This window comes from Caretta caretta, chromosome 14 (assembly GCF_965140235.1).
Source record: "Caretta caretta isolate rCarCar2 chromosome 14, rCarCar1.hap1, whole genome shotgun sequence".
Taxonomy (NCBI): domain Eukaryota; kingdom Metazoa; phylum Chordata; order Testudines; family Cheloniidae; genus Caretta; species Caretta caretta.
Genome location: NC_134219.1, coordinates 30,772,968 through 30,798,864, shown reverse-complemented (window position 1 = coordinate 30,798,864; position 25,897 = coordinate 30,772,968). Strand labels below are relative to the sequence as shown.

The 25,897-nt window shown below is 48.4% G+C and overlaps 1 pseudogene; it reads left to right on the top strand.

Moving 5' to 3' along the window:
* Positions 1–456: 456 nt before the first annotated feature.
* Positions 457–24,926, top strand: LOC125621509 (tripartite motif-containing protein 10-like; annotated as a pseudogene).
* Positions 24,927–25,897: the final 971 nt, after the last annotated feature.

Genomic DNA, 25,897 nt, shown 5'->3' with positions numbered 1-25,897 from the left:
TCCCACAGAAGAGAAATTCCATTTTCTGGTCAGCTCCACTGTGTGGATTTCAGATGTCTGATCCTGTTCAGTAACTCCAACAACCTTTTCTCCTCCTCTTACATACAAAGTATGCCAAGTAAGGCTGGGGGGGATGGGACAGTATTAGGTCTGATTGGGTTAGCAGCAGAGTATTTGCATACTTTGTATAGAGTGCCTGAGAAAATTCTCCAAGTATTTCTAATAAGTAACTGATCAAAAAAGTAATTGATCCACTTTAACTCCAGTTTAGCCATGGTTTTGGATGTGACTGTAATAACATGACTGTAGTCAGACACAGCTAAATTCCCCCCTGGATTCAGCAAAATAAACATGAGTCAGTTCCAGGAAGGGAAACACCCAGTTGCTGCTATAGGCAGGACATATTTTTGAGCACAGGAAATTGAACCTTACCCTGTTACACTGTCCTAGGGAGCTATGGCTGCAGAGAACCCCGTGGAAAGCCTCAAAGATGAAGCTACTTGTTCTATCTGTCTGGACTATTTCAAAGATCCAGTGTCTATACGCTGTGGGCACAATTTCTGCTGAGCCTGCATCACCCGGTACTGGAGAGAGTCAGATACAAACTTCTCCTGCCCTCAGTGCAGGAAAATTGCTCAGCACAGAAACTTCAAGCCAAACTGGGTGCTGGCAAATGTTGTGGAAATAGCCAAACAGCTGAGTTTACAGGCAGCAAAAGATTCAGGAGGCAAGAGAGAGTGTGAGAAACACCAGGAGGCTCTCAAACTGTTCTGTGAAGAGGATCAAAATCTAATTTGTTCAATCTGCAGAGACTCCTGGGATCACAGAGCTCACACTAAAAGAAAAGGAGTACTTGTGGCACCTTAGAGACTAACCAATTTATTTGAGCATGAGCTTTCGTGAGCTACAGCTCACTTCATCGGTGAAGTGAGCTGTAGCTCACGAAAGCTCATGCTCAAATAAATTGGTTAGTCTCTAAGGTGCCACAAGTACTCCTTTTCTTTTTGCGAATACAGACTAACACGGCTGTTACTCTGAAAACAGAGCTCACACTGTGGTTCCCATAGAAGAAGCTGCCCAAAATTACAAGGTAGGAAATCTCTGTAGCTTTGGATTTTTTGCAGACACATTTCTCTTCCTTTGCTCTGATAGTTACTATCCCCCAACTGCACTGCATATGCAAACGATCCTATAAAAGGAAAAGTTATACTGTTGTAACCCTTCTGCCCATCAGAGTTGGCAGCAACAAGGGCCGGGTTCAATATCTAGGGGATCCATTCCAATAGCACAATGCAAACCGGCTCGAGCCCCCACCCAGTGAGCTGGGACAAATATAAACCACCCCCGCTGGGCGCCTCCAAGAGGCAATACTTCCCCTCTTGCAAGCACATAGTCTGAGTGTAGCAAAAAGCCTTTTAATAACAGAGAGAAACAATGTGGCATTATGTTGGGGAAATACCACCAACAGGATTCATAACACAACCCATGAGCAAAAAAACCCACCCCAAGCAAATTGGGGTGTGTCCTTTGCCTTTGGTTCTTGAGTCCAGCAACCCCAAATCACCCAAAGTCCCAAAAGTCCAATGACCCAAAAGTCTCTGTCCCTGGTCAGGGCAGCCCCCGAGTTCAAAAGTTTATCTACAGAGCTTTACCTCCCAACCTGGGTGGAGATGGGGGCAGAGGTAAGAGGCACCTTACATGATCTGAAGCTGACCGCCCCACAGGCCTTCGCTCCGCTCCGCTAGCTGCCCCACGAACTGCTTCGCTCAGCTCCGCGGCCCACATGCAGCTCCTGCTGTCCAGCCAATCCGTGAACTGCTCCGCGTCCCACCAGCCGCTCCCACTGTCCTATGAACTGCTCCACCAGCCTGTCCACAAGGCACTCCAGCCGTCCCGCAAACTGCTCCACAATATATCTTCAGGCTCCCCCACTACTTAACACAATACTCAGTGATTTCAGCTCTTAGTCAGTTCAGCTTGTAGTAGAGGAGCCTCAGTGCTGGCACACTATTAGCCCAAAGTGAGCTCAGCAGCCTGTAACTAGATTTCTAATGAGATCAAAATTAGCTCTGATATTCCACAGTGGAGAGAGGAGGAAGTGCAATTAGCACATAAGGCCCTCACCAAGTATTAATACTTGTCCCCAGCCTCTCTCAATTCACAGAGTTTTGGAACCCATGTCCCTTGCCTAGCGAGTGCTACTTAGTTGATGGTGAGTCCCTCCATCATAACAAAAGGCCAAGTACTGTTCCAAGCACAGTTCCCATAATCAGGGTAATAACAATTTATTCTTCCTGCCCCAATAACAGAGACACTGGGGATCCCACAGCAGCCAAAGTGACCATTTGGGCAGCTATGGCCTCATTCTAGGGAGGGTGGGTGTGCCTATGCAAATGAGATCGGCCCTTGAAGTTCTTTTCCACAACTTGCCACACCTCACCACCAGATGTCAGGGTGGAGCTCATCCTGACACTGCTTACACTGTAAAGTGGCAAAATAGGCAGAAAATGTAGGATTCAAAGGTGTATGATAGTGGAAAACATCTTTCAGAAGTTGGAGCCCTTTCCAATCCATTTCTCACTGGGGTGTGTGGAGGGAGGGGAGCCTCTCTAGAGAATTGAAGTTGTTCAGTGTAAAGTGAGGTTTGAGTCACAAGCTCTGAAGGGCAATTTAGGTAATGGAGCTGAAAAGAGGAAGCTACTGCACAGAGCAAGGGTATGTCAGCACAAGAATTGCAAAGTGGCACAACCATGCTGCTGTAGTGTGGACACTTCCTGCAGTGGTGGAAGGAGCTCTTGTAAATCTACCTCCCTGAGGCCTGGTCTACACCACGGGGTTAGGTCGAATTTAACTGCATTAGGTCGATTTAAAAATGACTGCGTCCACACAACAAAACCCCATTCCGTCGACCTAAAGGGCTCTTAAAATCAACTTCTGTACTCCTTCCTGATGAGGGGAGTAGTGCTAAAATCGACCTTGCTGGGTCGAATTTGGGGTAGTGCAGCCGCAAATCGACGGTATTGGCCTCCAGGAGCTATCCCAGAGTGCTCCATTGTGACCGCTCTGGACAGCACTTTGAATTCCAATGCACTAGCCGGGTACACAGGAAAATCCCCAGGAACTTTTGAATTTCATTTCCTGTTTGGTCAGCGTGGCGAACTCAGCAGCACAGGTGACCATGCAGTCCCCCCAGAATCGTAGAGCATAGAATGTTTCTATGCTCCCCCTATCATCTCCGTCCCTGAGGTTATCGCAGATTAGAAGGCAAAAAAAACGCACTCGCGATGACATGTTTTCCGAGCTCATGCAGTCCTCCCACACTGATAGGGCACAGCTTAATGCATGGAAGCATTCAGTGGCAGAGGCCAGGAAAGAATTAAGTGAGCACGAAGAGCGGAGGCAGGACGCGATGCTGAGGCTAATGGGGGAGCAAATGGACATGATGAAGCGTCTGTTGGGGGAGCAAACGGACTTGATGAAGTGTGTGTTGGAGCTGCAGGAAAGCCAACAAGAGTGCAGACCCCCGCTGCATCCACTGTATAACCGCCTACCCTCCTCCCCATATTCCATATCTGCCTGACTCAGATGCCCAACAACTGAGGGTGGGAGGCTCCAGGCACCCAGCTACTCCACTCCAGAGGATGGCCCAAGCAACAGAAGGCTGTCATTCAAACAGTTTGAAGTTTAGTGTAGCTACAGTAAGCAATGTGGCCTTGTCCTTCCCTCCTCCCCCACCCCACCCGGGCTACCTCATTTTTTAAAAAATTAATAAAGAAAGAATGCATGGTTTCAAAACAATAGTTACTTTATTTTGAAGGGGGGAGGGGAGAGGCTTACAGGGAATTAAAATCAACAAAGGGGGTGGGTTTGCATCAAGGAGAAACACACACAACTGTTACGCCGAAGCCTGGCCAGTCATGAAACTGGTTTTAAAAGCCTCTCTGATGAGCAACACACCTTGCTGTGCTCTTCTAATCGCCCTGGTGTCTGGCTGCTCAAAATCGGCCTCAACCTCCCACCCCACCATAAACGTCTCCCCCTTACTCTCACAGATATTATGGAGCACACAGCAAGCAGCAATAACAATGGGAATGTTGGTTGCGCTGAGATCTGACCTAGTCAGCAAACAGCGCCAGCGAGCTTTTAAACGTCCAAATGCACATTCTACCACCATTCTGCACTTGCTCAGTCTATAGTTGAACTGCTCCTCACTACTGTCCAGGCTTCATGAGCCATGGGAGCAAGCGGTAGGCTGGGGTAGGTGTGACCACGCGGTGCTGCTGGCTGGGAGAGTAGCCTGAGGAAGACGCCTCCAGCTTGCATGATATTCCAGGCAGGACTGAATCTCCATGAGACGAAACTTAAAGAAGAGAATGACCTGGAGTCTCTGGTTCCCATTTGGTGCCCTAAGAGGAGGAGCGCCATGTCTGTCCAGCCACCCTGATCGACCTCACCGAGGTCTGCCAGGAGCACCCAGGAGACATACGCCGGCTATCAGTCCTACTGCACCATCTGCAGTGAAGGCAAGGAGCTGCTGCTGTGTAGCAATGCAGTACCCCATCTGCCAGCAGCACCCAGGAGACATACGGTGATGGTGAGCTGAGCGGGTTCCATGCTTGTCGTGGTATGGCGTCTGCACGGGTAACCCAGGAAAAAAGGTGCAAAACGATTGTCTGCCGTTGCTTTCATGAAGGGAGGGAGGGAACGGGGGCCTGACGACAATTAACCAAAACCACCCGCGACAATGTTTTTGCCCCATCAGGCATTGGGAGCTTAACCCAGAATTCCAATGGGCGTCAGAGACTGCGGGAACTGTGGGATACTACCCACAGTGCACCGCTCTGTAAGTCAATGATAGCGATATTAGTGAGGACGCACTCCGCCAACTTAATGCACTTATTGTGGACATATGCAATTGACTGTATAAAATCGGTTTCTAAAAATCGACTTCTATAAAATCGACCTAATTTCGTAGTGTAGACATACACTGAGAGAGGGTAGCTAGGTCGATAGGGCAACATGGTTAAGCCAACCTTACTTTGCAGTGTAGACCAGCGCCAAGTCCTCAAATTAGGCAGGCGATTCCAGGCTAAGGCTAAAGATGAGTTTCCCCTCCAAACTTGTGAACTCAACTGATAAAAGTGCCAATTGATTAACTGAGAGGATGAGCAATTTTTAGTAAGAAATGGCAGCCTATGAGTTTAGAAGGGATGGCATCGTCCTCCTCCTCCTCTTTCCCCCTCAGCTGTTTAGTGAGGAGTCAAGCAGGCACTACCACTATTCTTGCAAGAATCAGCTTATGCACCTGACTCCAAAAGAGGGCTTGCCACTGAGAATCCTAGACAGAGGGAGCTGCCTTCAGGCACCAAGACCTCAGGGCTTGTCTACATTTAGAGCACTGCAGCGGTGCAGCTGCTCCGCAGTAGCGCTAGTGAAGATGCTACCTATGCCGACAGGAGAGCTCCCAAAGGTGTAGGCACTCGACATCTCCGAGGGGCTGTTGCTATCTCAACGGGAGAAGCCCTCTTATCGACATAGCACTATGTACGCTGGGAGTTCGGTCAGTGTAACTGCGTCGCTCAGCATGTGGATTTTCCACAGCCATTTTCCAGGGCTTAGGTACTGAACTCCTTGAGAGAGGTGGCGTTTAGGACACACCCCTGTCCTTGGCATCTCCCATTGGCTACCTTAGGTGCCTCCCCGCCTAGCATGCTGGCTTTTTTGAATCCCAGCTTAGGTGCCTTTCTTTCCCCATGCATTGTATAGGGATCATGTGGGCCCAGTTCAGAGTTTGTGGAGTGCACTGGCTTTCTCGGTATCTAAAAGTTAGGTGCTATAATGCTCAGAATTGCAATACCTAAGTCCCCTCTGGGAATGTAGCCTTGTGTCCCTTGCACTGCTTTCAAAATCTCAGCCTCTATATTTTTTGTATACTGTTGAGTTCTTTCATCTTTGGGATTGTATGGACTTGGCTGAACATGCCAGTAAGCCAGCTTCATTTGCCATTTTTATCCACATTTTGCTCATATATCATGTTACTGATGTGAGATACCCTGAAAATATAAATATAACTGGAAACAAGGAACCTAAAGTGCAACCAAAGCAAAATAACTTTTCTGTTCCTAGGTTCACATTCAGAGACAACTGGAGTTTTTGAAGAAAGAGCGAGATGACGTTCTGGATTTTAAACGGAGTGGGGAAATGAAAACCCAGAAGCTGCTGGTAAGTGCTCTTGTTACTCACTGATGCAGCAGTTCTCAAACTTTAGCACTCGAGGACCCCCATTTTGATTTAAAATTTTTCGTGGACCCCCGAGCCCCTGCTCAGTCCCAGGCCCTGCCCCCACTCCACCCCTTACCCCAAGAACCCACCCCCACCCCACCTCTTCCTGCCCCCTCTTCACCCCTTCCCCTCGTCTTCCCATTTCTTTCTGCCCCCTCCCCTGAGCTCACCCCATCCCCACTCCTCTCCCTCCTTCCCAGCACCTCCTGCACACCGCTGATCAGCCGTTCCCCAACATGCAGGAGGCACTTGGAGGGAGAGGGAGGAGTTGACCAGTGAGGCCAGCAGACCCTCTGGAGTGCCCTCGTGGACCCCCAGTGGTCCACAGACCACAGTTTGAGAAACACTGCACTAATGGATATAGCCCTGGTCATTACCAACAGTGTGGTTATTTTGAGTACTATCAAATTACAGTGAGTAACATGTTCCGCTCTGTACAATATTATTACTTATTTATTTCTCTTTGAAAAGTAAACTCCCTTTTGGTTTAATGGAGACACACAGAAATGTTTGATGAATAAGGCAAACAGCGGGATGGAGAAAGTGAACCTAGATCACAGGGTTCTCAGTTAGGGGAACATCTCATCCTTTGAGCATTCATCAGACCTGCCAACATCCCTACAGCTCAGCAGTGAGTGCAGCTGCTGTAGGACTCTCCTTCCCCCAGCAGAGCTGGTGATCCGATCATGTCCCTGGGAACTGCCATGGAGATGATGAGTTCCATATCTGGTCTCAGTTCCTGGCTCCCTGGGATTCCATAGGGCTGGGAGGACTCAATGCCAACATAATGAAAATCGCCATCTCATCAATTCTAGATATTGAGATCAGAAGGGACCATTATGATCATCCAGCCTGACCTCCTGCATGACACAGGTCTGAGAACCTCACTCAGTGATTTCTGCACCAAGCCTATGTTGGAGCTGTAGCAGACGTTTTAGAAAGACAGCCAGCGGGCCCAGATTGGCCACCTTTTTATCCATCTTAGCTGTGTGGGGAGAACATTGTTCTTGTTGCTATATAAACTGTTCTTGTGCTAGGTGCTGTATAAACAGAGAACAAAAAGATGATCCCTGCCCCAAAGAGCTGACAATCTAAGTGTAAAACCAGAGACAACAGCTGGCTACAGACAGACTGGGGAGTACAAGGGACCAGTGGGACAATATTGTTCAGTGTGATCATCAACGGTCTCAGCACATCAGCAGCCTAACCCTCGCCAAGTGTTTTTGTAGCCATCATGGAGCAGGAGAGTTTTAAGGAGGTTTTTTATGGAAGATAATGAGATAGTTTTGTGGATGTTTATGGGAGCTTCTCCCAAGCATGAGGGTCAGTATGGAAGAAAGTGCAGCGAAAGATTATACATAGGGTGGGGATGGGTGTGAAGAGCTTTGAAACTACAGACAAGCAGCTCATGTTTGATGCAACAGAAAAAGGGGGACCTGGTGTAGGGGTGCAAAGAGAGGGGTAACATGCTCAAAGCGACAGGCTAGGAAAATGACCTTTGCAGCAGCATTCTGAATGGATACGAGCAGGAAAAGACTACAGTTGTCAAGGAGAGAGAGAAGGATGCTGCAGTAATCAAGACATTAGATGATGAGAGAGTAGGTGAGGGTTTTAGCTGTGGAGAGGGATGGGAAATGAAACTCTAGTCTCACCTCCATAGGGGCTATATTCAGGCAAGCATGAGGCATCTTCTTATTTCAATACTATCGTGATGGTGAAGGGTTATCTCCAATATACATTTTCAATCCAGCCTGTACATTTCTGCACCCCAAATTGCACGCATCTACTGACTACAACTGTGCCTGTGAAATGGTCTCAGCTGGTGTGGGGATGGGATTTCGCCATCTGTTCCAACAATTTGGGTTTGTCTCTGATATTACCTTGTTTTGTCAGACTCTTCCTTCTCACACCCACCTAACTGCAGGGTATGTCATGCCACAATCTTGAGCTCTCTGTGTAACTCACATTTGAACCCCCACAAGTCTCTTGTTCTTGCATCAGGTGATTAGACAGTCAACCAGCACCTCTGCTTTCCTTGAACTGCCTGGATGCAGTCAACCAGCACCTCTGCTTTCCTTGAACTGCCTGGATGCAAATCTGAGTCCGATGGTCCCCAATAATTTGTGTACCACAAATTATGTATCCGGAGACTTGAAAGCACAAGAGTGGGTGTTAAGACATTGTGGCCCTTCGTGTCTCCTTGGCTGTGCACATTTTTCTGTAGGATGTGTGTGGAGCATCACTGATAGAACTGGCTGGGAAATGGTCTTCCTATCTCCTGAATATTTTTTGAGTATTTGAGATTTTTTCCCATGCGATGAAAAGTCAAATCTCAAAAATATTCATGAACCAAAAAATATTTTTTTCCCATTTTGGGTCAATCAAATGTCTTTTGACTCAGTAATTGTGAAACATTTAGTTTCAATTTTGACCTTTTCTCCCTTTAAAAAAAACAAAAAAACAACTCAGTCTAAATTAGCTTAAATTAAAAATGAAGTCATTTTAAACCAGATTTCTTCATTCTAAAAAGTCAAAACAAAATATTGACAATTTTGAATCTGTCTGAGTTGGGAAATTTGTTTGTCACATCTGACCCCATCTCACAAACAGTTTTGGTTTTGATGACTACATTTTTCAACAACAACAACAAACAAAATGATTAGATGAAAAATTCCTGACCTGTGCTAATCACTGATTCCTGGCAAATGTTTTTGTGTTACTGCCTTTCTCTTGCAATCCAATTCTGAGTCACTCTTCCTCCCTCTTGTCAACTTTCCTGCTATTGGAAGAAAGTGGTTTTCAGGAGGCTGGTGATAAAGGAGACTTGGGGCTAAGTCTGAAAATTTAAAAAAAAAAAAATTGCTCTAACCTTTATGACCAGTTTGGCCAGCTGGGAGGCTACAGAAAAATCTCCTCTTTCTATGTCCTTGTCTGCACTAGGAGTTGAGGTCGAATTTAGCAGCGTTAAATTGATTTAACCCTGCACCCGTCCACATGACGAAGCCCTTTTTTTTACGTAATGGGCTCTTAAAATCGATTTCCTTACTCCACCCCTGACAAGGGAATTAGCGCTGAAATCGGCCTTGCCAGGTCGAATTTGGAGTACTGTGAACGCAATTAGATGGTATTGGCCTCCGGGAGTTATCCCAGAGTGCTCCATTGTGACCGCTCTGGACAGCACTCTCAACTCAGATGCACTGGTCAGGTAGACAGGAAAAGGCCCGCAAACTTTTGAATTTCAATTTTCTGTTTGGCCAGCATGGCAAGCTGCAGGTGAGTGCAGAGCTCATCAGCAGAGGTGACCATGCAGAGCTCATCAGCACAGGTGACCATGATGGAGTCCCAGAATCGCAAAAGAGCTCCAGCATGGACCGAACGGGAGGTACAGGATCTGATCACTGTATGGGGAGAGGAATCCGTGCTATCAGAACTACGTTCCAGTTTTCGAAATGCCAAAACATTTGTCAAAATCTCCCAGGGCATGAAGGACAGAGGCCATAACAGGGACCCGAAGCAGTGCCGTGTGAAACTTAAGGAGCTGAGGCAAGCCTACCAGAAAACCAGAGGGGCGAACGGCCGCTCCGGGTCAGAGCCCCAAACATGCCACTTCTATGATGAGCTGCATGCCATTTTAGGGGTTCAGCCACCACTACCCCAGTCGTGTTGTTTGACTCCTTCAAGGGACATGGAGGTAACATGGAAGCAGGTTTTGGGGACGAGGAAGATGATGATGATGAGGTTGTAGGTAGCTCACAGCTAGCAAGCAGAGAAACCGGTTTTCCCGACAGCCAGGAATTGTTTCTCACCCTGGACCTGGAGCCAGTACCCCCTGAACCCACCCAAGGCTGCCTCCCGGACCTGCCAGGCAGAGAAGGGATCTCTGGTGAGTGTACCTTTTAAAATAGTATACATTGTTTAAAAGCAAGTATGTTTAATGATTAATTTGCCCTGGCATTCACAGCTCTCCTGGATGTTCTCCTAAAGCCTTTGCAAAAGGTTTCTGGGGAGGGCAGCCTTATTCCGTCCACCATGGTAGGACACTTTACCACTCCAGGCCAGTAGCATGTACTCGGGAATCATTGTAGAACAAAGCATTGCAGTGTATGTTTGCTGGCATTCAAACAACATCTGTTCTTTATGGTGAGCTGTAGCTCACGAAAGCTCATGCTCAGATAAATTGGTTAGTCTCTAAGGTGCCACAAGTACTCCTTTTCTTTTTGCGAATACAGACTAACATGGCTGTTACTCTGAAACTTATCTCTCTGTGTTATCCTCAGGAGAGTGATATAATTCATGGTCACCTGGTTGAAATAGGGTGCTTTAAGAGGACATTCAGAGGTGTCCATTCCTGCTGGGCTGTTTGCCTGTGGCTGAACAGAAATATTCCCCGCTGTGAGCCACGGGAAGGGGGAGGGGCTAGCCACACGTTGGGGGTGGGGGGAGGCAAAATGTGACCTTGCAACAAAAGCACATGTGCTATGTATGTAATGTTAACAGCAAGGTTTACCGTGAAAGAGTGTACCCATTGTTCTATAAAATGTGTCTTTTTAAATACCGCTGTCCCTTTTTTTTTCTCCACCAGCTGCATGTGTTTCAAGGATCACAGGATCTTCTCCTTCCCAGAGGCTAGCGAAGATCAGAAGGCGAAAAAAACACACTCGCGATGAAATGTTCTCTGAGCTCATTCTGTCCTCCCACACTGACAGAGCACAGACAAATGCGTGGAGGCAGACAATGTCAGAGTGCAGGAAAGCACAAAATGACTGGGAGGAGAGATGGCAGACTGAAAAGAGTAAGTGGCGGGCTGAAGAGAGGGCTGAAGCTGAAAGGTGGCGGCAGCATGATGAGAGGAGGCAGGATTCAATGCTGAGGCTGCTGGAGGATCAAACTAATACGCTCCAGCATATGGTTGAGCTGCAGGAAAGGCAGCTGGAGCACAGACCGGCGCTACAGCCCCTGTGTAACCAACCGCCCTCCTCCCCCAGTTCCATAGCCTCCTCACCCAGATGCCCAAGAATGCGGTGGGGGGGCCTCTGGCCACCCAGCCACTCCACCACAGAGGATTGCCCAAGCAACAGAAGGCTGGCATTCAATAAATTTTAAAGTTTTAAACTTTTAAAGTGCTGTGTGGCCTTGTCCTTCCCTCCTCCACCACCCCTCCTGGGATACCTTGGCAGTTATCCCCCTATTTGTGTGATGAATTAATAAAGAATGCATGAATGTGAAGCAACAATGACTTTATTGCCTCTGCAAGTGGTGATCGAAGGGAGGAGTGGAGGTTAGTTAGCTTACAGGGAAGTCGAGTGAACCAAGGGGCGGGGGGTTTCATCAAGGAGAAACAAAGAGAACTTTCACACCGTAGCCTGGCCAGTCATGAAACTGGTTTTCAAAGCTTCTCTGATGCGCACTGCGCCCTCCTGTGCTCTTCTAACCTCCCTGGTGTCTGGCTGTGCGTAACCAGCAGCGAGGCGATTTGCCTCAACCTCCCACCCCGCCATAAACATCTCCCCCTTTCTCTCACAGATATTGTGGAGCGCACAGCAAGCAGTAATAACAGTGGGAATATTGACAGGTTTCAGAGTAGCAACCATGTTAGTCTGTATTCGCAAAAAGAAAAGGAGTACTTATGGCACCTTAGAGACGAACAAATTTATTTGTGCATAAGCTTTCGTGAGCTACAGCTCACTTCATCATATGCATTCAGTGGAAAATACAGTGGGGAGATTTATATACATAGAGAACATGAAACAATGGGTGTTACCAAACACACTGTAACCAGAGTGATCACTTAAGGTGAGCTATTACCAGCAGGATATGCATTGGAGAGATTTTAGTTGGGGGCTGAAGGTGATGGCTAGTGGCGTTCTGTTATTTTCTTTATTGGGCCTGTCCTGTAGTAGGTGACTTCTATCAAGCATTCTTACAACTACAATACCCACCTGCTGAAGTGAAGAAACAGACTGACAGAGCCAGAAGAGTAACCAGAAGTCACCTACTACAGGACAAGCCCAACAAAGAAAATAACAGAACACCACTAGCCATCACCTTCAGCCCCCAACTAAAACCTCTCCAACGCATCATCAAGGATCTACAGCCTATCCTGAAGGACGACCCATCACTCTCACAAATCTTGGGAGACAGGCCAGTCCTTGCTTACAGACAGCCCCCCAACCTGAAGCAAATACTCACCAGCAACCACACACCACACAACAGAACCACTAACCCAGGAACCTATCCTTGCAACAAAGCCCGTTGCCAACTGTGTCCACATATCTATTCAGGGGACACCATCATAGGGCCTAATCGCATCAGCCACACTATCAGAGGCTCGTTCACCTGCACATCTACCAATGTGATATATGCCACCATGTGCCAGCAATGCCCCTCAGCCATGTACATTGGTCAAACTGGACAGTCTCTACGTAAAAGAATAAATGGACACAAATCAGACGTCAAGAATTATAACATTCAAAAACCAGTTGGAGAACACTTCAATCTCTTTGGTCACTCAATTACAGACCTAAAAGTGGCAATACTTCAACAAAAAAACTTCAAAAACAGATTCCAACGAGAGACTGCTGAATTGGAATTAATTTGCAAACTGGATACAATAAACTTAGGCTTGAATAGAGACTGGGCATGGATGGGTCATTACACAAAGTAAAACTATTTCCCCATGTTTCTCCCCCACCCTCCACTATTCCTCAGACGTTCTTGTCAACTGCTGGAAATGGCCCACCTTGATTATCACTACAATAGGGTCGTGTCCCCCCCCCGCCCCAGCTCTCCTGCTGGTAATAGCTCACCTTAAGTGATCACTCTGGTTACAGTGTGTATGGAAACACCTATTGTTTCATGTTCTCTATGTATATAAATCTCCCCACTGTATTTTCCACTGAATGCATCCGATGAAGTGAGCTGTAGCTCACGAAAGCCTATGCTCAAATAAATTTGTTAGTCTCTAAGGTGCCACAAGTACTCCTTCTCTTTTTAGTGGGAATATTGGTTTCGCTGAGACCTAACCGAGTCAGTAAACTGCACCAGCGTGCTTTTAAAAGTCCAAATGCACATTCTACCACCATTCTGCACTTGCTCAGCCTATAGTTGAACAGCTCCTGACTACTGTCCAGGCTGCCTGTGTATGGCTTCATGAGCCATGGCATTAAGGGGTAGGCTGGGTCCCCAAGGATAACTATAGGCATTTCAACATCCCCAACCATTATTTTCTGGTCTGGGAATAAAGTCCCTTCCTGCAGCTTTTGAAACAGACCAGAGTTCCTGAAGATGCGAGCATCATGTACCTTTCCCAGCCATCCCACGTTGATGTTGGTGAAACGTCCCTTGTGATCTACCAGTGCTTGCAGCACTATTGAAAAGTACCCCTTGCGGTTTATGTAGTTGCTGGCTTGGTGCTCCGGTGCCAAGATAGGGATATGGGTTCTGTCTATGGCCCCACCACAGTTAGGGAATCCCACTGCAGCAAAGCCATCCACTATGACCTGCACATTTCCCAGGGTCACTACCCTTGATAGCAGCAGATCTTTGATTGCGTTGGCTACTTGCATCACAGCAGCCCCCACGGTAGATTTGCCCTCTCCAAATTGATTCCCGGTAGCTGTCTGGTGTTGCAAGCTTCCACAGGGCTATTGCCACTCGCTTCTCAACTGTGAGGGCTGCTCTCATCTTGGTATTCTTGTGACTCAAGGCCGGGGAAACCAAGTCACAAAGTTCCATGAAAATGCCCTTACGCATGCGAAAGTTTCGCAGCCACTGGGAATCGTCCCAGACCTGCAACACTATGCGGTCCCACCAGTCTGTGCTTGTTTCCCCGGGCCCAGAATCGGCATTCCACTGCGTGAACCTGCCCCATTAGCACCATGATGCCCACATTGCCAGGGCCCGTACTTTGAGAGAAGTCTGTGTCCACGTCCTCATCACTCTCGTCACCATGCTGTCGTCACCTACTAGCCCGGTTTCGCTTTGCCAGGTTCTGGTGCTGCATATACTGCTGGATAATGTTCGTGGTGTTTAATGTGCTCCTAATTGCCAAAGTGATCTGAGCAGGCTCCATGCTTGCCGTGGTATGGCATCTGCACCGAAAAAAGGCGCCGAACGAGTGTCTGCTGTTGCTCTGAGGAAGGAGGGGCGACTGACAACATGGATTACAGGGTTGGCTTATAGGGAATTAAAATCAACAAAGGGGATGGCTTTACATTAAGGAGAAACAAAAACAACTGTCACACAGAATGGCCCCCTCAAGCATTGAACTCAAAACCCAGGGTTTAGCAGGCCAATGCTCAACCCACTAAAATATCCCTCCCTCTGGTACTTCAGGCAGGACTGAATCTCCATTAAAGTTTTCAAGGTGCCCCGACAGACCTCACCAAAACGATTGTCAGTTGTTGATTTCACGGAGGGAGGGAGCGGGGAGCAAATGAATACAAAACAAATCTGGTCTATTTCTTGTTTTGATCCACTCCATCTATCATTTACATCTTTGGCTGGCAGCAGACGGTGCAGTAGGACTGCTAGCCATCCTCATCTCCTGCCTGCTCACCATAAGATGGTACAATACGACTGCCTCCAGGACTAAAGAGAATGACCTGGTCGAGTCACTCCTAATTTAGTCCTTGTGCCCATGTCTGCCCAGGCACTCCTGACCAACCTTACCAAGGCAGCCAGGAGCACGTTGGACACGATGACGATGGTTTTCAGGCCTATTGCACCATCTGCTGCCACAAGGCAATGGGTTGCTGCTGCTGTGTAGCAATGCAGTACCACGTCTGCCAGCACCCAGGAAACATACAGTGACAGTGAGCTGAGCGGGCTCTATGCTTGCCGTGGTATGGCGTCTGCACAGGTAACACAGGAAAAAAGGCGTGAAACGATTGTCTGCCATTGCTTTCATGGAGGGAGGGAGGGCCTGACGATATGTACCCAGAACCACCCGCGACAATGTTTTTGCCCCATCAGGCATTGGGATCTCAACCCAGAATTCCAATGGGCGGCGGAGACTGCGGGAACTCTGGAAGTCGACGCTTGCCTCGGTACTGTGGAAGCACTCCGCCGAGTTAGTGCACTTAATGCACTTAGAGCATTTTCTGTGGGGACACACACAATCGACTATATAAAAACGATTTCTAAAAAAATGACTTCTATACATTCGACCTAATTTCGTAGTGTAGACATACCCTATGCCAAGTGTTGAGTTGTTAGGGATTGAATGAAATGCTGCTCACTGCTCACAAAAGGCTTTGTAGAATTTCACATGACTCTTCCTGCTCCTCAACTGCCCTTTCCTTCTTTCACATTTGCTTATGGCAGAAACAGACAGAAACCCAGAGGCAGAAGATTGTGTCTGAAGTTCAGCAAGTGTGCCAATTAGTGGAGGAAAAACAGCTACTCCTGCTTGCCCAGCTGAATGAGATAAACAAGGACATTTTAAAGAGGCAGAACAACTATATTGCCAAAATCACAGAAGAAATATCCCGTCTTGACCACCTGATCAGTGAGCTGGAGGGGAAGTGCCAGCAGCCAGCGAGTGAAATCCTACAGGTGAGACTGTGTGTTAGTCCCAGCTCCCTGCACAGGGAAGGAAGCTCTCTTAAATTGGTATTGGCATCCAGGATTATCATAGTAAAGTAAACTGTTTTATTTTCTGAATGAAGAGTAACAGATTCATAGCTGTCCTGTTGGACAGATGTTTCTGGCCCAGTCTCTTCCAGGGTGGTCAGCCTTCTTACACATGTGCAATTTTTAATTGCAAGATTTCTTATTCCACAAAATGGGTATTCCTGGAAGCTAATAGCCTTGAGCTGTTGCATTCTCTTCCCATCCTCCGTCCTGCAGCACGCTGAATTGAAGTAACTCCTGGTTCCTGTGTTCCTTGTTGTCACCCAGATTCTCGCTGGTAGTAAAATCCTAGAAATGAAATGTACCTTGGACTCTGCATTCCAGCTTACTGCATGTGGGTAGCTCCATTTCACCCCTCTGGGAGATATGCACACACCACTGATGGGTGTGGGAGGGGCCTCTTGAAACAATTTTGGAGAAAAGTTCACCGCAAGGTCAAACATCACACAGAGAACGGGAATTCGAGGAACTAAGATATTAAAATGAAATGAAGCTGCCAATTGTGTGTAAAGTTACTGGCTTCAGGGGACTTGGGCTGGAACTTGGACTGGGAGTATCAAAGTGAGTCTGCTCCAGAGCAGGAGGGGTCCTCAGTGTGCAGCATGTGGGACTGAGCTCCCTGTTCTCTCTCACCCCTCTAGGACGTCAGAAGCACCTTGAGCACGTACGAGGCTCCTTCTCACTCCCCCTCATTCTCCACGGTTCTGGAAGGGGCTTGGACACTAGAGGCCACATTTACAAAGGTACTGTTACCCCTTTTGGCCCTAGTGGCTGGCCAGAAATTCAGGGTCTTGTAGTGTTGTTCCTTCTGGAAACAGAAACCGGAGATTGAGTCAGGTATTCCTTTGATGCAATCCTGCTTATATACAAAAAATGTACAAAGTCCTGCTTCCCCGGAGGGGAGGTGAGGTGAGGTGGAGTGGGGTGCGTTGGTGGGAGGAGAGAATCCAACAACAGGAGATAGTTGCCTCGCTCACAACTCCAAGCCTCTCTCAGCCAGCACTCAGCCCCAAAAGCTGCGGCTCCTAGGCTCCTCAGGGCCATGTTTCCAGTACTTGTTCAGGCTGTGTCTGGAGCTTCCTTCTCTGTCTCTCTGTGTGGTGTGTCTGTTGTTTCTCACTCACACACGCACTCACACACACAGCCCTCTACCCAACATATCCCCAGTGAATCCCTTCCACCTGCATCGTTCCAATTCCTGAGTGACCTCACATTTGTCTTTGTTTTGGGTGGGGACACGTGCTCCCCGGTGGTTGGAGGCCCCTCTCATTTAGCTTCCTGCTTCCATAAAGGAGTTCAGTGACGTCCTACGACTTGTCACAGTTCCAGGGTTAACGGCACCTCCATCCCTTCCGTGGCCTCCTCTAGAGTAGCCCTTTGGGTCTCAGACCTTCAGCCATCACCTCTCTCTGGGCAGGAACCCATGTTCCTCTCCCTCCAGACCAGGTGTTTAGGCTTGCAGTCCCCTTGCAATTCACTGCACCTACCCCAGCAGGTCTGGTCTTAGTTCAGCACTGCACTTCGCACCCTCTGACAATGACAGGGTCACCCATGACCAGCTGGCTTGCACCCAGTGCAGTACATTTATTTTCAGACCGAGGAAACCTATCATAAAAAAACAATGAGCCTAAACTCACCCATCTGTCATGGGGAGATCTTGGCAACGTCCAGCCCTTCTAGCAGGGTTTTGCCGTTTAGGCTGCAATGTCATGTCATTTTTTGATTAAAATTAGGGAAACTCTCAGCCAGTTCAGGCTGCCCCTTTATATCACAAGCTTTTTTCTTTGCTGGGCCTCTTGAACCTGGTCTGAACCAATCTGTGCAATTCACCCTGGAGGTGGGACATCTCTGGAGTGGTTAACCTGTCCCAGGATGGAAAGGAATTAGCCCCCATTGATTTTAGTTCCCCGGGGGAGCTTGGTTACTCTCCCCCATAGAGACAAAATACAATCCCTGGCTTACAAAGATACAGAGAACATTTACAGGTACAAAAGTTTATGAGTAATCCCATGGCACAGCTCCATATAATCATCTTTTTCAAGTTTCCACATTCCTAAGATCTTGCATCTCCCATGCAGTTATCTCAAAGGACGGGTGGCAGTTGCATTTACCAGCTCCAGTGAGGTTTAACCCAGGCTATAACAGTATTTAGCCTATAGCTGTGCAGATGGTGCTTAGTGGGACTTTCAGAAGCTGTTAGCTACAGGGAACTGCATATAGCTAGTGATGTCCAAGTGAGTCCCCTCCGAGCAGGAGGAGTCCCCAGTGAGTAGCATGTGGGACTGAGCTCTCTTTTCTCTCTCTCTCTCCTTTCTAGGACATCACAAGTGCCTGGAGCAAGTACATGGCTCCTTCTCACTCTGCCTCCTTCTTGTCGACTCTGGAAGGGGTTTGGACAGCAGGGGCCAAATTTGTAAAGGTATTTAGTTATCTGAATGTGCAGCTAGATGCTCACTGGGACTTTCAAAAGCTGCTAGCTACAGAGAATGGCATGTGCAGCTCAACTAGTGATGCCAAGGTGGTCCCCTCCAGCACAGGAGGGATGCCCAGTGTGGGGCATGGGACTGAGCTCCCTTTTTTCTCTCTCTTCCCCTTCTAGGACATCAGAAGCACCTTGAGCGGGTAAGTGGCTGCTGCTCGCTCCCCCAAGAGGATGTTTCCATTTTGCAGAGTGTGACACAAAATAATTTTTTACTCTTGAATATTTTCCACACAACTGATTTTCGTTAAAAACACTGAAATTCTGAATATCTGTTTTACCCCCACCCGTATTTTCTCTCCTTTTATTTCTTTTTTCTTTTTCATAACCTAGTGCCATAAAACAAATGATGTCCAGGGTTGTGACTGTTTTGTTCATTTCTCAGTTTTTCTTTCTTTTTTCCCTTTCGTGACACTTTTCAAAACTTCTCCACCTTGCTACAGAGTGGCAGAGCTAGTGGAATCAGCCAGGAATCTTTGGGGATTGTTGTTCAGATCCTGCAGTTTGCCCCCGTCTCACACCTTTCCCATCCTCCTTAGATACAATAAGTGTAGGCTGAGCTGTGTCTGGATCCAGAGTTGCATTCACTGCGGAGAGACGGAGAGCAGCGGGCACTGGCTGGGGTTTTCTACTCAGTGTCCCCGCCTGGTTCCCTAATTTTTAACCTTTAACCTCTCTCCTATTCTTGTTCTCTCCTTCCTTGTCCCCAGTACTTGTCTGTGGGGAGAGACAGAGAATAAGACATAAGGGGCAGAGCTCAGCCCTGGGGGAGAGTCTGATCATGTCAGTGACAGAATCTGCCCCAGCTGGAGAGTGATTCAGGGAATCTCCTTCCTCCAGGATTAACCCAGCTCTGACTTGGAAGCAGCTCTGAGATCTCAGCACAGTGCAGAGAGATTCCCTCCCCGACAGAGACGGGTCAGTGCCAGAGTGAAAGGATCAGCTGGGCCAGGCCTAAGACTCAGAATCTGTCCCCGCCTGAGTCTACCTCTCCTCCCTGGGGCAAATGGGAACCCTGGTATCACAAGGGAGCCCCATAAGATTGTTGTGGAAACTATCCCCCTGCTCATTGTTTAGTGGGTACATGCACCTCCCCTTAAAATGCCTCCTCCTTGCATCTCGCTGCTTCCCAGCTGCTTTCCATGACAGACACCAAAAAGTTCAGCGGGCTGAAATTATTCATGCAGGAAATTAGTCCACCAAAAAGTGTGCTCCATCTTAAAATGGCCTCTCATTTTGGATTTCAAAACTCTCTATATTTTGGAAGAGCTACAGAGTTTCATTTTAATTTTTGCCACTCTGTAGATTTTCCAAAGCTGAGGAAGATTTGAAAAACTAGACTGGCAAATGGAAAACAAATTGCATTCAACATAGGCACCAACTCCACGGGTGCTCTGGGGCTGGAGCACCCACGGGGGAAAATTAGTGGGTGCTCTGCACCCACCAGCAGCCAAGCTCCCCTCACCCCCCACCCCACCTCATCTCCTCCACCTCTGCCTCTCGCCCGAGCACGCTGTGTCCCTGCTCCTTTGCCTACCTCCCAGCATTTCCGGCCCGGCCGCCGCCAAACAGCTGTTTGGCAGCATTAGCACACTCTGGGTGGGGGGAGGAGCGGGAACGTGGGGTGCTCAGGGGAGGAGGCGGGGCCAGGGTGAGAATTTAGGGAAGGAGTTGGAATATTGGCAGGGAGGGGGCAGAACTGGGGGAGGGACTTTGGGGAAGGGGTTAGAATGGGGGCAGGGAAGGGGTGGAGTGGAGGTGGGCCCGGGAGCAGAGGGCGGGTTGAGCACCCATGGGAAAGAGGGGAAGTCGGCACCTATGGCATTCAGTGGTATAAGGTTAAAAAAGGAGAGAGAAAGGAGGGAATGGGGGACAAACCCCAGAACAAATAAAAAGAAAATTGTAATTTTGAAAGTCACTTAGGTACGTTTTTTTAAATTTTACCCACAAACACAATTTAAAAAAAAAGTTTTTTAGAGATGGTTTGTTGAACAACTGCTCACTAGGAAAGATCAAGGATTGCAACTGTATGAGGGGGTAGGGGATTCCTTGCTTCCAACCTTTCTCCTTTTGATCTCACCAGCGAGAGACAGGTGCAGGGTGTCTCCTCAAGCTTTGATGTATTTCAATTGAACAATCCAATGATGATGAATTTTGCGGGTCATTTTCTCTAGAGGCAGACAGAGGACATTTGAGAATCCAGTGAGTCTTTCTCCTGAATTTAAATGGGGCAGCTGGGATTTCTCTGAAAAGACCAGAATTCTGCACAACATTCTGAAGAACTTCAAAGGTAAAAAAATCTGGGGCTTTCCTATGTGAAATGTTTGTGAGTCACGAGCAAAAGTGAAGACAAGATCTGCAGGTAAGGATGTGTCTGTGGTGATGAAAAGCGATCTGCCCCGATGGTTAGTTTACCATTTGTTACTGTCTGATAATATTCTGTGCTGGTTACAGCAGGACACAGAGGGTTAAATCTTGGTTCTGTTGAAGTCAATGGCAAAACTTCTACTGATTATAATGGGGGGGGGGGGAGGCATAGCTCAGTGGTTTGAGCATTGGCCTGCTAAACCCAGGGTTGCAAGTTCAATCCTTGAGGGGGCCACTTAGGGATCTGGGGCAAAAATTGGGGATTGGTCCTGCTTTGAGCAGGGGGTTGGACTAGATGACCTCCTGAGGTCCCTTCCAACCTTGATATTCTATGACCAGGATTTCACCCAGAGACTTTAATATCAGCTCAAAGAGACTTGGGAGCGATTTGCCTTCACCTGCTGGAATTGAAGATGTCATGGAAAATGTGCTGTCACTCTGAGTGAGTGGGTAGATGCTGTAGCATTTTGATTAGTAGGCATTGTAGTATTTTTATGGTGCTGAGAGCTTGCGGAGAAGCGAGTGGGGAGTTGGGTAGCATGGGGAGTGGGTGTGGAGTCTGGCTGAAGTGAGAGGACTGTGAGGGAGGCAACAGGAGAAAGTTTCAGTGATCAGCCAGGCAGCAACGGGGAAAGACTGTCCAGACTTGACACTGTAAAGAAAAAGGGTGAGCGAGGGGGAGGGGAACAATCAGATGCTGACAACACAACACCCCTGAACAGCCTGGTGGTGGGGATTAAATGTGGCACCTCTGGAGCTGATAGAATGAGCCTCTGCAGCCTGAGCTCAGAGATCCAGTTTTCTTAGCCGCTGTTGTTGCAGGATCATCAACCTCTGTATGCGGCCCAGCACCAAGAGAGGGTAACAGGGAGCCATACTGTGTGGGTGGTACCATCAGCTAGCCCACCCTGATCCCTGCACTGACGGTGCTGTCCAGCTATTTGATGTCAGGAGATAGAGGCTTGGTAATGTCTATAGAATTCAACAGAGTAGCTTCTTTGAATGTTAGTGAAGCGGTCTGGGCTGCCACCGCTCCCCCAATGTGATCCTGTTTGTCAGTGTACTCGGCTGCTGTGTATTGTCCGGATTCCTACGTTCTGAGCTCTCTTGGGCAGGGAACTGTTCACACGAAGCCTAATACAAGAGGGCCGTAATTCCCTGTTGGGGTCCTCAGGCCCGATCACATGAGAAGTAATAATTAATAAACAATTACTAATAAGGATAGCTCTGTCTGCATCTCCCCCAAAAGTTATATTAAATCACAAAATGATTGTCACCTACTGATCAGATCCTGAGATCTCCCCTCTCTCTCTCTCACCTTTTTCATCCTCTAGAGACTCTGGTGTCAGAATGGAGGCTGGACAAAGGTAATTCCTGGGGCCAACGGGGAGTGGGGACAGTTGCATGTGAATGTTATCCTGAACTGAGGATAAATAATGCTTTGTGTCTCCCTGGATTTTCTGGTAGAAAAACAAGCATAAAAATTCAATAAAGCAAAAAGTAGGAAACAATATCATGTGCACCCACCATTTTTCAGCTAGCTCTAATTAAAAACAAACACAAGGTAATCAACCCAATTAGGAAATTTATCCAATTAATCTAACACTTTTTGGCGGGATGCCCTCTTGAGAGTGGATGGTGGGAAAAGATTAAAATTCAGCTGGCCAGATTCCTCTAGTCAAGATCTGAACCACAGGATCAAACTTCTGAATGTTGCCGCCCTGTTTTAAAAGTGATTAAATGTTGAAATGGAAATGGCAGCATGGAAGCCTGAGCTGAGCTGAACTGGGGCTCTGAGGAACCTTAGGAAATTTGCTGGGCTACTAGTGAAAATTCACAGCTCACCAACAGGACACAAGTGCACCCCCCAGCACAGTCTCCCACATGGAGTGAGGTCCACAGAAATGAGGGTCCCCTCCTCTAGCCCCCCCACCCCAAGCTTCTGCAGCTTCTGTGAACCTCATAAGACAATCCAGGTACTCGCGGCCTTCCAATACATTCCATGGGGCCTGCCAGTCACGGCAGGTACTGAGGAGCTTGCTATGGTTCCCCGGGGGTTATGTACTTTTCTAGCACTGAGGATGAACGTCCTTATGTATTCCTAGGGTTTTCTCCTGAGGCTCCCCAAGATCTGCTTCATCAGCTCAGGCAGTTTAGGCATCAGCATAGCTGTGGTCACCTGTTGGGCTGACAGGCCCTGGAGCTCCAAGCACTGACTCAGGACCGAGTCAGGAAAACACTGGAACCCATGCTTCAGTCCAGCCCTATTCAGGAAATGGCCTGCTTCATTTAAGCACCTGCTTAAGTTCTCTCCTGAACAGGGATGCTTGACTGCTCTGATGGGCTCCAGAATGGTGGGGCCCTGCATCTGTGGTCCTTCATTCCCCTTTGCCAAGCAGACGTGGGGAAAGACGCTTGAGAGGGTCCAAGTCCCAGTTCAGCATCACAACGCCGAACTTTTAGGTGCTTGGGAAAAAAGCCCTGCAATTGCTTGGGCACCAAGGCTCCTGTACAGTAAATGGAGAGAGATGGGTGCCTAAGAATGCCATGCTCCAAAGCAAGGAGTGTAGGCTAGCCGCTGGGGGAGGCTGATGAGAGGGGGGTGTCCTAAGCCCCACCCCCTCACAGAGATAAGCCAAGTCCAGCCTGCAGAAAGGTCCCATCTCTGCTTGTGATTCTCAAGCCGGGAACCTCCTTGGAATTAGGCGCCAAGTGCTCATTTAGCAAGAAACCGAGCAAGCACCTAAAGTCACTCGCCTACGTTTTTCAGAGTAAAAGTTCCCTCGTCACTGTGGGTCCATCTCTAGGTGTGAGCACTGCTGTCTCCCTGTGGGCCTCCAGCTGCCCGTCTGCTCCCTCAGCCCCAGAGCTATTCTCAGAGAGAGGGAAGAGAGGCATTCCGCTGCCTAACTCACATGCGGGGCCTGATCCAGGAGTCGTGCACAGAGGCTACCTACTGGAGCTGACACCATTCCAAATCTGGCTGGCAGTGGTGTCAGCAGCAGCAGCTGCTTTATAACTTTTAGCCCAGTGGTTGGCACACTCGCCTGAGAGCTGGGAGACCCAGGTTCAAGTCCAGCTCTCTATTTGACGGGGAGAAAGGAGTTGAACAGGGTCTCTCACAGGAGCAGCAGAAACTAGGCAGCTAGGGATCTTTTACTCTGAAAAACGTAGGTGCTAAGTGACTTTAGGTGTCTAAAGCATTTGACAGGGAATTTGGGGCAGTGCCGTGGAATCAAAACTGAGACTTAGGTGCCTAATTCCTTTTGAGCATCAAGCCCCACATCACTATTCCAGGGGAAGTTGGACTCCCAACACTTTGCATGGGGGCGAACACCACAAAGGATTAGGGTGCACTGTGCGCTGTCAGGCAGGAAGAGAGGGGTGCAGGAGGGAAAAGATTTGAAGTCTCAGGCCTGGCATGCCAACCCTTTTGCTCTGTCACTGACCCATCCTTGCCAGGGGAGTGACTCTCCCCTGCACTTTGATGAGATCTCAGAGCTGCCTCTATTCAGAGCCGGGTAAATCCTGGAGGAAGGAGATACTCTGAGTCACCCTCCAGCTGGGGCAAATTCTGTCACTGGCACGATCAACCCTTTCCCCAGGGCCGAGCTCTGCTTCTGATGCTCTGATTTTCTCTCTCATTTGCTCTCCAGAAAATGTGATGCTGGATCCAGACACAGGAAATCCCTGGCTCATCGTGTCTGAGGATCAGAAAAGCATGAGATGGCAGAATCCATACAACAATTTCAGAGTAGAAGATGTATCGTTTCTCCCTGCCCTGGGCTGTGAGGCATTCACCTCGGGCAGACATTACTGGGAGCTGGCGTTGAAGGAGGGGGGGAATGTGTGTCTAGGGGTCGCCAGAGAGTCTGTGAAGAGAATGGGAAAGGTCAACTTGAAGCCCAAAGTGGGAGTCTGGGCTATGGAGCAGTTGGGGGCGTATTACCGAGCTTACACCTCCCCTATTACCAACTTGTCCCTGAGTCAGAGCCCCAGAAAGATTGGGGTCTATCTGGACTATGAAGCGGGGCAGGTGACGTTTTATGATGCTGATACCAAGGCCCTGATCTTCGCGTTCCCACCAGCCTCTTTCACTGGGCAAAGAATTCGTCCTTTCTTCTCTCTTTTTGGTGTAAACTCCCAGCTTAGACTGTGTCCCTGAGATGTCCAGAGTTGGGGGGAGGATAGCAGAATACCCCATCAGCACCTATGAAATGAGCTTCTCTAATCTCTGCCCTCTCTGATCCTGAAGGATTCCCATGTTTCTGCAGAGACATCGAAACTGCAGACAGACCAGGAAAGTCCATATCAGTGCAACCCACTAATCAGCACATGTCACATGCCCCCCTCTTGGTGTGAGTTGCAGAGGATGTGACTCTGTTACGGTGGCTGGCTGCAGAGGCTGGCTGCTTAGCTCATGCTGCAGTGACTCAAGTTTCTGAGTTTAGCGAGTCCTGGTTCAATGCCCAGTGTGCTGGCCAAGATGGTGGCTATTATACCAATATTGCAGCAGGCCTCTCCTGTCTGTCTCTGGTGTTCAGTGGAACCATGGCAGACTGCCAGAGAGTGAGGGGGAAGCTGCTTGCAAAGCTGTAGGGGGAATCCCCAGGGCTCAGGCACCTCATCAAAAGGCCCGTCTTGCTCTGGGGAAGAAACCAACTCTCACTTTCCCTGGTAATTGTTGAACCCATTTTAACAGGCCCAGGTCCTCAAAGTTAGGTAGGTGCCTACCTACCATTGATTGTAGTGGGAGTTAGGTGCCTAAATACCTTTGAGGATCTGAGACCTGGGGCTTTGTCTCTGATTCTGGAGACTAAAATACTCTGCTGCACAAACAGACCGAAACCAGACCCCAGAATTGGGGCCAGCTTTATTTTAGCTCCTATTAGGCACCTAACTAAGAGGCCAGATTTTCAAAAGTGTTTAGCCAGAAGTTTCCACCTCACAGCAGGTCTCATTGAGAACTAACTGGTTGCTTCATTAGGTGCTGAAATGGGAGAAGAGCTGTTTGGAAAAGCCAGCTCCAGTTGTGGTGGCTGAGGCCTGTGAAATCTGGCCCTCTGTGACTTGTATCTAGAGCTAGCTGAAACATGTCAAATTAAAATGTTCTGGAATGGTCAGGCCTCCCCGCTG